Raw genomic sequence first — 14285 nt, 5'->3', positions numbered from 1 at the left:
ATCATCATCCACCTCGTGAAACACTAATTGCCGTTCCCCACCGTCATCTTCTTCTGACTGTGGAAGTTCCAGAGTTTGGAATTCAGGGCACAAGATCTCCTCATGTCCCTCTTCAAGCGGGCTTGGCAAGAGCCCCAAATTAAGGAATGACAATGAAAACAGCTCCTCTGAATATCCAAGTGTGGGATCACTTGTTTAGCCAGACTATACATGGTGGGTGGAAGGAGTATCATGGTGAGAATTCTGTTGACCAGACTCGTGGCTACTGAGACTGAACTTTATGGCAGACAGGGTGGTGCTTAACCGACTGGAAGCATTATCTGCTGCAATCCAACCGACCACCTGGTCGCATTGGTCTGACGTCAAGAGTGGTGTCCTGCGCTGTCCTGCAAACTGGGACATGAAGCTAGGTATCGTGGATGAGTGTGTTTATTGTACTCTGGCAGCTGGCACAGATTCACCGTGCCCAGGGTTACAGCCTCTGCGTGCACCATCAGCAGCACGGCCACTTACCTGTTCCTTACTGCTCGCCTTGCAGTAAATGGTATATATGCTCTCAAGTATGTCACACGTACAGTAGCGCAGGTTTTGTAAGTGTATGCGCAAATAAAGTACACAGAATGTCACAGATATTTTTAGGATGCGCACACGGTAAACAGGACGTAAAGCGCAAGTAACGTGTAAGTGTCAGTAAACTTTTTATTTCTTGGTTATTTGCTTTTGATAAAGTTTTAATTTTTTACTTTGGAAACATTGTAACCTCTTGACAGCACATATGATGCTTTCCTCCTCAGAGATCTTGGCCCCAGGAGACACATGAGGTAATGGTAATTGGTTTCCACAGCCCATTATCTTCACTATGTGGATATACTATATAAACAGGCAGTGACATTGCTCCTGTGAACTTCACAGAGGTTCTCTACACCAGAAAGCTGCTGCGTTACATTGTAAAATTTATTTTCTTTTTTTATTAGATGAATATTTACGTGGAAACAATGAATGGAACATCTGCTCAATAAAGAAGTCAACTGTCAGGAAAATCCCTAAAATCTGATGTAAGTTCATATTCAGTGTGGAGACTCTCAGTCGTTGCAGGAATAGATATGTGACACGGTAGGTTTATTGCTGTCAGACATTGATTTATTATTATTATTATTATTGCTATTATTATTATTATTATTATCAGTGTTCAGTGAATCGTAGTTAAAAAAGTGGACTTTGATTCAAATTTCAGGAAAAATGTGTTTCATCATGAAGGTGAATTTCCTCTTGTTTCGTGGAAATGAATAAATTTTTCGTAAAATGGCGGGGGATTAAATGCTGCATCTGAGGGGTTCAATGACCGGGGACAGGCGCCATGGCCGTTCTCATCTTTGCGCCTACTACTTACAATGCAATGTGATTTATGACAAAGTAATTCGTAACTAGAGTTGAACGAACACCTGGATGTTCGGGTTCGAGAAGTTCGGCCGAACTTCCCAGAAATGTTCGGGTTCTGGATCCGAACCCGACCCGAACTTCGTCCCGTACCCGAACCCCATTAAAGTCAATGGGGACCCGAACTTTTCAGCACTAAAAAGGCTGTAAAACATCCCAGGAAAGGGCTAGAGGGCTGCAAAAGGCAGCAAAATGTAGGTAAATCCCCTGCAAACAAATGTGGATAGGGAAATGAATTAAAATAAAAATAAAATAAATAAAAATTAACCAATATCAATTGGAGAGAGGTCCCGTTGGCTTCATGTCAGCAGAGAATCAGTCTTCAAGTCATAGCAAAGAATCAGGCTTCACGTCATAGCAGAGAATCAGGCTTCATGTCATAGCAGAGAATCATGCTTCACGTCACCCACCACTGGAACAGTCCATTGTCAGATATTTAGGCCCCGGCACCCAGGCAGAAGAGAGAGGTCCCATAGCAGAGAATCTGGCTTCATGTCAGCAGAGAATCAGTCTTCATGTCATAGGAGAGAATCAGGCTTCACGTCACCCACCACTGGAACAGTCCATTGTCAGATATTTAGGCCCAGGCACCCAGGCAGAGGAGATAGGTCCCATAGCAGAGAATCTGGCTTCATGTCAGCAGAGAATCAGCCTTCATGTCATAGCAGAGAATCATGCTTCACGTGACCCAACATTGGAACAGTCCATTGTCATATAATTTAGGCCCCGGCAGCCAGACAGAGGAGAGAGGACCCATAACATAGAATCTGGCTTCATGTCAGCGACTCAGCAGAGAATCAGTCTTCATGTCATAGCAGAGAATCAGGCTTCATGTCACCCACCACTGGAACAGGCCACTGTCCGATATTTTTAGGCCCCGGCACCCAGACAGAGGAGAGGTTCATTCAACTTTGGGTTGCCCCGCATTATAAAGGTAAAATGAAAATAAAAATAGGATTGAATGAGGAAGTGCCCTGGAGTACAATAAAATATGGTTAAGGGGAGGTAGTTAATGTCTAATCTGCACAAGGGATGGACAGGTCCTGTGGGATCCATGCCTGGTTCATTTTTATGAACGTCAGCCGGCACCTCCAAGGCATAAAAGGCCAGCACCTCCAAGGCATAAAAGGCTAGCTCTGGCCACATGGACAATTTGGAGACCCAGAAGTTGAATTGGGCCGAACCATCAGTCAGTACGTGGAGGGGTGTGCACACGTACTGTTCCACCATGTTAGTGAAATGTTGCCTCCTGCTAACACGTTCCGTATCAGGTGGTGGTGCAGTTAGCTGTGGCGTGGTGACAAAACTTTTCCACATCTCTGCCATGCTAACCCTGCACTCAGAGGAGCTGGCATGACACAGCTGCGTTGGCGACCTCTTGCTCCTCCTCTGCCTTCGCCTTGGGCTTCCACTTGTTCCCCTGTGACATTTGGGAATGCTCTCAGTAGCGTGTCTACCAACGTGCGCTTGTACTCGCGCATCTTCCTATCACGCTCCAGTGTAGGACGTAAGGTGGGCACATTGTCTTTGTACCGGGGATCCAGCAGGGTGGCAACCCAGTAGTCCGCACACGTTAAAATGTGGGCAACTCTGTTGTCGTTGCGCAGGCACTGCAGCATGTAGTCGCTCATGTGTGCCAGGCTGCCCAGAGGTAAGGACAAGCTGTCCTCTGTGGGAGGTGTATCGTCATCGTCCTGCGTTTCCCCCCAGCCACGCACCAGTGATGGGCCCGAGCTGAGTTGGGTGCCACTCCGCTGTGAACATGCTTCATCCTCATCCCCCTCCTCCTCATCCTCGTCCTCCTCGTCCTCCAGTAGTGGGCCCTGTCTGGCCACATTTGTACCTGGCCTCTGCTGTTGCAAAAAACCTCCCTCTGAGTCACTTCGAAGAGACTGGCCTGAAAGTGCTAAAAATGACCCCTCTTCCTCCTCCTCCTCCTGGGCCACCTCCTCTTCCATCATCGCCCTAAGTGTTTTCTCAAGGAGACATAGAAGTGGTATTGTAACACTGATAACGGCGTCATCGCCACTGGCCATGTTGGTGGAGTACTCGAAACAGTGCAACAGGGCACACAGGTCTCGCATGGAGGCCCAGTCATTGGTGGTGAAGTGGTGCTGTTCTGCAGTGCGACTGACCCATGCGTGCTGCAGCTGAAACTCCACTATGGCCTGCTGCTGCTCGCACAGTCTGTCCAGCATGTGCAAGGTGGAGTTCCACCTGGTGGGCACGTCGCATATGAGGCGGTGAGCGGGAAGGCCGAAGTTACGCTGTAGCGCAGACAGGCGAGCAGCGGCAGGATGTGAACGCCGGAAGCGCGAACAGACGGCCCGCACTTTATGCAGCAGCTCTGACATGTCGGGGTAGTTGTGAATGAACTTCTGCACCACCAAATTCAGCAAATGCGCCAGGCAAGGGATGTGCGTCAAACCGGCTAGTCCCAGAGCTGCAACGAGATTTCGCCCATTATCGCACACCACCAGGCCGGGCTTGAGGCTCACCGGCAGCAACCACTCGCCGGTCTGTTGTTCTATACCCCCCCACAACTCCTGTGCAGTGTGGGGCCTGTCCCCCAAACATATGAGTTTCAGAATGGCCTGCTGATGTTTACCCCGGGCTGTGCTGAAGTTGGTGGTGAAGGTGTGTGGATGACTGGATGAGCAGGTGGAAGAAGAGGAGGAGGAAGCTGAGTAGGAGGAGGAGGAGACAGGAGGCAAAGAATGTTGCCCTGCGATCCTTGGCGGCGGAAGGACGTGCGCCAAACAGCTCTCCGCCTGGGGCCCAGCCCCTCTACATTTACCCAGTGTGCAGTTAGGGAGATATAGCGTCCCTGGCCGTGCTTACTGGTCCACGTATCTGTGGTTAGGTGGACCTTGCCACAGATGGCGTTGCGCAGTGCACACTTGATTTTATCGGATACTTGGTTGTGCAGGGAAGGCAAGGCTCTCTTGGAGAAGTAGTGCCGGCTGGGAACAACATACTGTGGGACAGAAAGCGACATGAGCTGTTTGAAGCTGTCTGTGTCCACCAGCCTAAATTACAGCATTTCATAGGCCAGTAGTTTAGAAATAATGGCATTCAGGGCCAGGGATCGAGGGTGGCTAGGTGGGAATTTACGCTTTCTCTCAAATGTTTGTGAGATGGAGAGCTGAACGCTGCCGTGTGACATGGTTGAGATGCTTGGTGACGCAGGTGGTGGTGTTGGTGGTACATCCCATGTTTGCTGGGCGGCAGGTGCCAACGTTCCTCCAGAGGCGGAGGAAGAGGCCGAGGCGGCGGCAGCAGCAGAAGAGGTCGAGGCGGCAGCAGCAGAAGAGGTAGCAGGGGGAACCTGAGTGACTTCCTTGTTTTTAAGGTGTTTACTCCACTGCAGTTCATGCTTTGCATGCAGGTGCCTGGTCATGCAGGTTGTGCTAAGGTTCAGAACGTTAATGCCTCGCTTCAGGCTCTGATGGCACAGCGTGCAAACCATTCGGGTCTTGTCGTCAGCACATTGTTTGAAGAAGTGCCATGCCAGGGAACTCCTTGAAGCTGCCTTTGGGGTGCTCGGTCCCAGATGGCGGCGGTCAGTAGCAGGCGGAGTCTCTTGGCGGCGGGTGTTCTGATTTTGCCCACTGCTCCCTCTTTTGCTACGCTGTTGGCTCGGTCTCACCACTGCCTCTTCCTCGGCACTGTGAAAGTCAGTGGCACGACCTTCATTCCATGTGGGGTCTAGGACCTCATGGTCCCCTGCATCGTCTTCCACCCAGTCTTGATCCCTGACCTCCTGTTTAGTCTGCACACTGCAGAAAGACGCAGCAGTTGGCACCTGTGTTTCGTCATCATCAGAGACGTGCTGAGGTGGTATTCCCATGTCCTCATCATCAGGAAACATAAGTGGTTGTGCGTTAGTGCATTCTATCTCTTCCACCGCTGGGGAAGGGCTAGGTGGATGCCCTTGGGAAACCCTGCCAGCGGAGTCTTCAAACAACATAAGAGACTGCTGCATAACTTGAGGCTCAGACAGTTTCCCTGATATGCATGGGGGTGATGTGACAGACTGATGGGCTTGGTTTTCAGGCGCCATCTGTGCGCTTTCTTCTTAAGACTGGGTGGGAGATAATGTGAACATGCTGGATCCACTGTCGGCCACCCAATTAACTAATGCCTGTACCTGCTCAGGCCTTCCCATCCTTAGAACGGCATTGGGCCCCACCAAATATCGCTGTAAATTATGGCGGCTACTGGGACTTGAGGTAGGTGGTACACTAGGACATGTGGCTGTGGCAGAACGGCCACGTCCTCTCCCAGCACCAGAGGGTCCACTAAAACCACCACGACCATGTCCACGTCCGCGTCCCTTACTAGATGTTTTCCTCATTGTTACCGTTCACCTCAATAAGAAAAATATTATTTGGCACAATGTATTGAATTCAAATTCAGGCCTTTTTTTACAGACACCTAACACTGTCTGGCTATCTATTTAGGTACCGTATTACACTAATACAGGCACAGCAGTAACCACAGATTTAGCTGAATATAAATTTGAGGCCTAGTATTTAGGCGCTGGATGACAGGTATACGTTTACGGACAGAATTAGACTTGGAATTGCACAGTAGCATGTGTGTGAATTTATTGAGAATAACCCTATCTGCACCTTGAATCTTATATACCCTTTTAGGGATAGATTTAAAGTAGGCCTGATACAGCAGAAACCACTAATTGCAAAATTGGGAATTGTATTTCAACCCAGAACAAAAACTGTGCTTTGACGGACACTAAATAACTTGACCAGCTAAAGCAATAATGACAGATTTGGATGAATATAAATTTGAGGCCTATTTTTTAGGCGCTGGGTGACAGGTATACGTTTACACACAGAATTAGACTTGGAATTGCACAGTAGCGTGTGTGTGAAGTTATTGAGAATAACCCTATCAGCACCTTGAATCTAATATACCCTTTTAGGGATAGATTTAAATAACCACACTATTGATGGTTAAATGGACTTGGTGGCAGCTTGCCCCTGATGTAGGATATAGCAAAAAAAATAAGCACACTATTGATGGTTAAATGGACTTGGTGGCAGCTTGCCCCTGATCTAGGATATAGCCAAAAAATAACCACACTATTGATGGTTAAATGTACTTGGTGGCAGCTTGTGCTGGTGCACCACAAGCCACAAAATGGCCGCCAATCACCCCAGAAAAAAGTGACTGAAAAACGCTCTGGGCAGCCTAAAAACAGTGAGCAATTGAATAGCAGCAGTTCAATGATCCACAGCTGTAGATCGATCACTGTCTTAAGTCTTTTGGAGGAGTTAATCTGCCTAATCTCGCCCTAACGTCGCAGCTGCAACCTCTCCCTACACTTGTAACAGCAGAGTGACGTGCAGCGCTACGTGACCCAAGCTTATATAGAGGCTGGGTCACATGCTGCACTGGCCAATCACAGCCATGCCAATAGTAGGCAAGGCTGTGATGGCTTCTTGGGGCAAGTAGTATGACGCTTGTTGATTGGCTGCTTTGCAGCCTTTCAAAATGCGCCAAGAAAGCGCCGAACACCGAACCCGAACCCGGACTTTTACGAAAATGTTCGGGTTCGGGTCCGTGTCACGGACACCCCAAAATACAGTTCGGGTTCGCTCATCCCTATTCGTAACTAATCAAATTTCTTGTTGGAGTTTGGCAAAGCAGCCAAATTGAATTTTTGAAAACTTCGCTCATCTCTAATTATTATTATTGTGTTTGTTGTTCAATGCTGTAATGTGTACGGTAGTAATAACTGATTTCACGTGCAAATACAACAGCAAGAAAGACGTATTGGAGGTCATTTATCAAACCGAATATGTCAGGTTTTTAGTCTAAAAATACCACACGACATAACAATTGCAAATTTTTTCCAACGTTTCTGCAATCTTATGGAGATACGTCACTTTTCAATGTGGTCTATGTGTACGGCAGAAAAGTGAGATTAGGTTTACTGCCTAAGGGCTCATGCACACGAACCTACGGTATTTTTTGTCTGCGTCCTGACACATGTGCATTCCGTATCCATATGTCTGCAAGTTTGTTCTGCAAAAAAATAGAATATATTCTATTCTTGTCCATTTTGTGGACAAGGACAGGCATTGTTACAATGTATCTGCAAAAGAAAATGGATGTAACACGGACGTCGCCTGTTTTTTTTTTTTTTTTTCAGATCAGTGTTTTGCGAACCACAAAATACCTACGGTTGTTGCATGAACCCTAAAGGATGGTAAAACAAAACAAGAAATAACTTTATTGATATCCCTAATTAAATAAGGTAAACATCCTGTAATTGTAATATTAGTGGACTGCTCCTTCTCAATATAAATGATGGGCAGCAGATAGCGGTACAGTTGTGTCCCCTGCAGTATGAGCAGCACCAGGTCCCCAGAAAAGTAACAGTCCTAGCAGTGTTATGATGTAGTACAAACCAGCCCGTTCCCGATCATTATATGGGGAAGTACTGGAGAAAAAATTGATGATGTCCTAGCAGAGCCAATAAGAGGAGGGGAGACGTCTACTGCCGAAGTCAGAACTGCCCCGAGTCCTAGTGCACTCTGTGTGATGTACTGTTATGTGTCATCTCATTACTTGCAAGTGGTGGTGAAGAAGGGATCAAGCAGCCTATTATAAAAATAAGCGGGGAATAAATGGCAAAAAGAACCATTTTCTTTTCACTTCACTGGAAATCAGTGAAGTTATCAAAAATTCAATTTGGCTGCTTTGTCGAAATTCAATTTGTTCCGAATGACTTTGTCACTAATCGCATTTCATTGTATGTAGCGGGCACAATGACGGGGAACGATGATGGAGCCACCCGGTCATCATTGAACCACTCAGATGCCGTGTTCATCGCTAATGGTGGCATCTGATATTATAATTAACGCCTTTCAGGGCCTTCCTGGCCATTTTATTTGAAGTTACCGATGATGTCATCACGCTGGGTAGGCACAGTGACGTCATCATTGAAGTCACACATCACTGTGCATGAGATTTCGCTCAATTTCTTCAAATAAGATAGCTCTGTGAGAAAATGGATAAGGTGAGTATTTTTTTTTTTGTTCTTTTTCTTTACCACCATTTCAGGAAAAATTGATTTGTTACCACGAAGCACAAGGAAATTTGGCTTTGTGGCAAATCAAATATATCCTGAAATTCAGATCAAAGTCAATTTGTTTGACTTCAATTTGCTCAACACTACCCTTAACACATACTTACCTTGTATTAGTCTATTGCATTGATGGCAAACCTTTTAGAGACCGAGTGCCCAAACTGCAACCCAAAACCCACTTATTTATCGCAAAGAGCATACACAACACTTTACCCTGAACACTACAGTCCAGTATAGTGTATCTTCCATGTACTTTATCATTTAGCTATAATAGCCTGCATACATTAAATGTGCTGCTTGTGCTGTTCATTGTGCGCCCTGCGCTGATGAATGGCAGGAAAAGTCTAAGGCATGTTGGTACACCATAGACTTTTTCAAGGGTGCGGGTGCCCACAGAGAGGGCTCTGAGTGCCGCCTCTGGCACCTGTGCCATAGGTTCATCACTTATGGTTTATCATACAGTCCTGATCAAAAGTTTAAGACCACTTGAAAAATGGCAAAAAATCATATTTTACATTGTTGGATCTTAACAAGGTTCCAAGTAGAGCTTCAACATGCAACAAGAAGAAATGAGAGTGAGACAAAACATTTTTTGAGCATTCAATTTATTGAAAATAATGATTAAACTGAAACGGGCTGTTTTTCAGCTGATCCAAATTTTAGGACCACATGCCTTTAAAAGGCCAAATCTGTGCAAAGATGTGGATTCATTGTCATTTTCTGTCAGGTAGTCACTTGTTGTGATGGCAAAGGCAAAAAAATTCTCCCTTTTTGAACGTGGTCGGGTTGTTGAACTGCATAAGCAGGGCCTCTCACATCGCGCCATCGCTGCTGAGGTGGGACGCAGTAAGACAGTCATTTGGAATTTCTTAAATGATCCTGAGGGTTATGGAACAAAAATGTCAAGTGGAAGACCCAAAAAAAAATCATCAGCACTGAGCCGGAGGATCCAATTGACTGTCCGTCAAGACACTGGATGATCCTCGACCCAAATTAAGGCCCTTACTGGTGCTGACTGTAGCCCCATAACCATCAGACGACATCTGAGACTGAAGGGCTTCAAAAACAAAAAACAACTTCAAAGACCTCGTCTCCTTGAATGCCACAGAACTGCTCGTTTGGACTTTGCAAGAGAGCACCAAACATGGGACATTCAAAGGTGGAAGAAAGTTTTATTCTCTGATGAGAAAAAATTTAACCTTGATGGTCCTGATGGTTTCCATCGTTACTGGCATGACAAGCAGATCCCACCTGAGATGTTTTCTACGCGCCACAGTGGAGGGGGCGCCATAATGGTCTGGGGTGCTTTTTCCTTCAGTGGAACAATGGAGCTTCAGGAAGTGCAGGGGCGTCAAACGGCCGCTGGCTATGTCTAGATGTTGCAGAGAGCATTCCTCATGACTGAGGGCCCTCGTCTGTGTGGTAATGACTGGGTTTTTTCAACGGGACAACGCTACAGTACACAATGCCCGCTTGACAAGGGACTTCTTCCAGGAGAATAACATCACTCTTTTGGCCCATTCTGCGTGTTCTCCTGATCTAAATCCAATTGAGAACCTTTGGGGATAGATGGCAAGGGAAGTTTACAAACATGGACAACAGTTCCAGACAGTAGATGGCCTTCGTGCGACCGTCTTCACCACTTGGAGAAATGTTCCCACTCACCTCATGGAAACGCTTGCATCAAGCATGCCGAAACAAATTTTTTAAGTGATAAACAATAACAGCGGAGCTACTCATTACTGAGTTCATGTTTGGAAGTTGGATTTCTGTTTTGGGGGGGTTTAGTTTTTATTTGGAGGTGTGGTCCTAAAATTTTGATCAGCTGAAATATAGCCTGTTTTAGTTTATTTGTTGTTTTCATTAAATTGAATGCTCCACAAATGTTTTGTCTCACTCCCATTTCTTCTTGTTGCATGTTGAAGCTCTACTTGGAACCTTGTTAAGATCCAGCCATGCTAAATATGATTTTTTGCCATTTTTCAAGTGGTTTTAAACTTGTGATCAGGACTGTATATATGTCCATATTGGGTAATTGCAGAGCAAAATTTATTCCTGTAGGTAACAAGTATAAACCGCTAAAATTAACCCCCCCCCCCCATGGCTTACAACTACTTGCAATAAATTACAAAAAGGGCATTTATTAAAAAACAAATCTGAGTGGTCAGCTATAGGCTTTGAAGATTACAAAGTGCTTAATAAAATCTGTAAAAAGTAGATAAAATCTGCAAAAATACAAAATGATCAGTAGGTGGCAAAAAAGAGCCCCAAAAGTTATTTAAATATAGAAATGCTAAAGAAACAAGTTCTGAGCAGGTAGGTCCCCTAAATAACTGTAAAGAGGGCTTGACAAAGGCTGACTTTCAGCCGAAACTTTGCTGCTGTATTTGTCTTAAGGTTGCAATAAAATATTGGATGATGTGAGATGCTGCCGGTGCCATTCTTATATTTAGTAAAGAGGGGTTAGTCACTGAAGATAAGGAAGAGACAGATTTACTAAATGCTTTTTTTAGCTCTGTATATACAAAAGAAGAGAAAGGAGCTGATATCTTTGGTGCTGTGGCGGTTAGTACATCCAGTAATATACTCAACTGGCTAACAGTAGATATGATCCAAGCTAAGTTAAATAAGGTAAGTGTGAACAAGGATCCGGATCCAGATGGATAACACCCAATAGTTCTTAAAGAGCTCAGTTCAGTCATTGCTGTGCCCCTGTTTATAATTTTTAAAGATTCTCTAGGTACTGGTACAGTGCCAAGTGATTTGCGCTAGGCAAATGTGGTGCCCATATTCAAAAAAGGTCTAGGTCCTCCACAAGTAATTATAGACCAGTTAGTTTAACACTATAATGAATGTAGAAGGTCTATACAAAGGTGTCCAAGAGTATTGCCGAAAAAAAAAACGCATCGGAACTGCATGGAAACTGCATGGTGTCAGATGCGTTTTTTGGCTCATTGGAAACACCAGGCTCATATCCATATAGGGATGAAGAGGTTTTTGCATACTCAGCTGCAAAGTTAAATTAGAGCATGATTCTGTTTTTATATTGTGAATGTTCATGTTTTAAGATCAGTTTAGCATATATGTATATATGTATATATATATATATATATATATATATATTAAAGGTATATTAGTAATAAGATTATATATGGTATTGCGAGGATTTTAATAAATGAGAATAGACGTAATGAGGTAGAGTGGACCAAAAAGTTGATCCACTCCAGGTTTTTGGAACATTTGATCCAGGTTTTTGGAATAGCTTATCCACTATATAATAAAGGAATTTTTGGGGGACTGACAGCTACTGAGGAAGGGGTAATGCAATACCCCGAAACGCGTCTAGCCTAGACAGGACCCCAAATTTTGGACCACTTGGGAAGCTGGAGGATTTACTGGATTATCGCAAAGAAGGAATTGTCTGTCACACGAATGGTATATTCTACAAACAACCTGTAAGGCCTGACTCCATGGTGAAGGCCTGACTACATGTGTCAAACAATTGCCAACTGCCAGTGTGCGAATTTATGATGAACTACTGGTCTGCATATCCAGAGGACCACAATATTACCTTTGTCGATTGATCAAGGGAGACGGTAAGACCGTTCGATTTTATTCAGCGATTTTATCCAGCTATTTAAAACTTTTATACCAATATACCAGTGGGACGCCGCTGGTGGATGCTATTAGCGGGACGCCGCTTCAGTTCATTCACTGATTGTGCATTGGGACCTTGATAACTTTCGGATACCCATGTTAAAATATTGAATGGGACGTCGTTAGAAGACATTGTTTTATCGCTACCATTTATTACGAGACTTTCACATACGAATATTCGCACGCATATTCTTACGATTTATTATCGATTATTCCATTTTATTCCTCGAATTTTAGTACATTTTAGATTACCATTTTCCATTTGATTATATTGTATTACTGCATGTTGTGTTTTATTTTGTATTTTAGCAGATAGGTATTTATTATTACCGTCCATATATACGGTTATTCATTGTCAATACATGTTTATATATGCTAATAAATTCAAATGGTCCAGATATCCTGAGTGTGCCCAGTTATCCTTGTTTTATTCTATTGCCTTTTTGGAGTGGACTGGGTGAGTCCACTCGACTGAGTGCACGTCTTGGGTCAGTAGTTACTCTTGTGCGTCACATACACTTCTTTTTTTAGTTTAACTTCTGTTGTAGGAAAATGTTTGAAGGACTCTTAACCCCTTAAGGACTCAGCCCTATTTCACCTTAAGGACTTGGCCATTTTTTGCAAATCTGACCAGTGTCACTTTAAGTGCTCATAACTTTAAAACGCATTGACTTATCCAGGCCGTTCTGAGATTGTTTTTTCGTCACATATTGTACTTCATGACACTGCTAAAATTGGGTCAAAAAAGTTAATTTTTTTGCATAAAAAAATACCATATTTACCAAAAATTTAGAAAAATTAGCAAATTTCAAACTTTCAGTTTCTCTACTTCAGTAATACATAGTAATACCCCCAAAAATTGTGATTACTTTACATTCCCCATATGTCTACTTCATGTTTGTAGCATTTTGGGATTGATATTTTATTTTTTGGGGATGTTATAAGGCTTAGAAGTTTAGAAGCAAATCTTGAAATTTTTCAGAAATTTACAAAAACCCAATTTTTAGGGACCACTACAGGTCTGAAGTCACTTTGCGAGGCTTACATAATAGAAACCGCCCAAAAATGACCCCATTCTATAAACTACACCCCTCAAGGTATTCAAAACTGATTTTACAAACTTCGTTAACACTTTAGGTGTTGCACAAGAGTTATTGGCAAATGGGGATGAAATTTGCGAATTTCTTTTTTTTGCCTAATTTTCCATTTTAACCCATTTTTTCCACTAACAAAGCAAGGGTTAACAGCCAAACAAGACTGTATCTTTATTGCCCTGACTCTGCCGTTTACAGAAACACCCCATATGTGACCGTAAACTACTGTATGGGCACACAGCGGGGCGCAGAGTGAAAGGTGCGCCGTATGGTTTTTGGAAGCCAGATTTTGCTGGACTGTTTTTTTGACACCATGTCCCATTTGAAGCCCCCCTGATGCACCCCTAGAGTAGAAACTCCATAAAAGTGACCCCATCTAAGAAACTACACCCCTCAAGGTATTCAAAACTGATTTTACAAACTTTGTTAACCCTTTAGGTGTTGCACAAGATTTAATGGAAAATAGATACAATTTCAAAATTTCACTTTTTTGGCAGATTTTCCATTTTAATATTTTTTTTCCAGTTACAAAGCAAGGGTTAACAGCCAAACAAAACTCATTATTTATGGCCCTGATTCTGTAGTTTACAGAAACACCCCATATGTGGCCGTAAACTACTGTACGGGCACACAGTAGGGCGTAGAGGGAAAGGTGCGCCGTATGGTTTTTGGAAGCCAGATTTTGCTGGACTGTTTTTTTGACACCATGTCCCATTTGAAGCCCCCCTGATGCACCCCTAGAGTAGAAACTCCATAAAAGTGACCCCATCTAAGAAACTACACCCCTCAAGGTATTCAAAACTGATTTTACAAACTTTGTTAACCCTTTAGGTGTTGCACAAGATTTAATGGAAAATAGAGATACAATTTCAAAATTTCACTTTTTTGGCAGATTTTCCATTTTAATATTTTTTTTCCAGTTACAAAGCAAGGGTTAACAGCCAAACAAAACTCATTATTTATGGCCCTGATTCTGTAGT

This window comes from Bufo bufo, chromosome 1 (assembly GCF_905171765.1).
Source record: "Bufo bufo chromosome 1, aBufBuf1.1, whole genome shotgun sequence".
Lineage (NCBI taxonomy): Eukaryota > Metazoa > Chordata > Amphibia > Anura > Bufonidae > Bufo > Bufo bufo.
The sequence above is the reverse complement of the archived record's forward strand: the minus strand, read 5'-3'. Positions refer to the sequence as shown.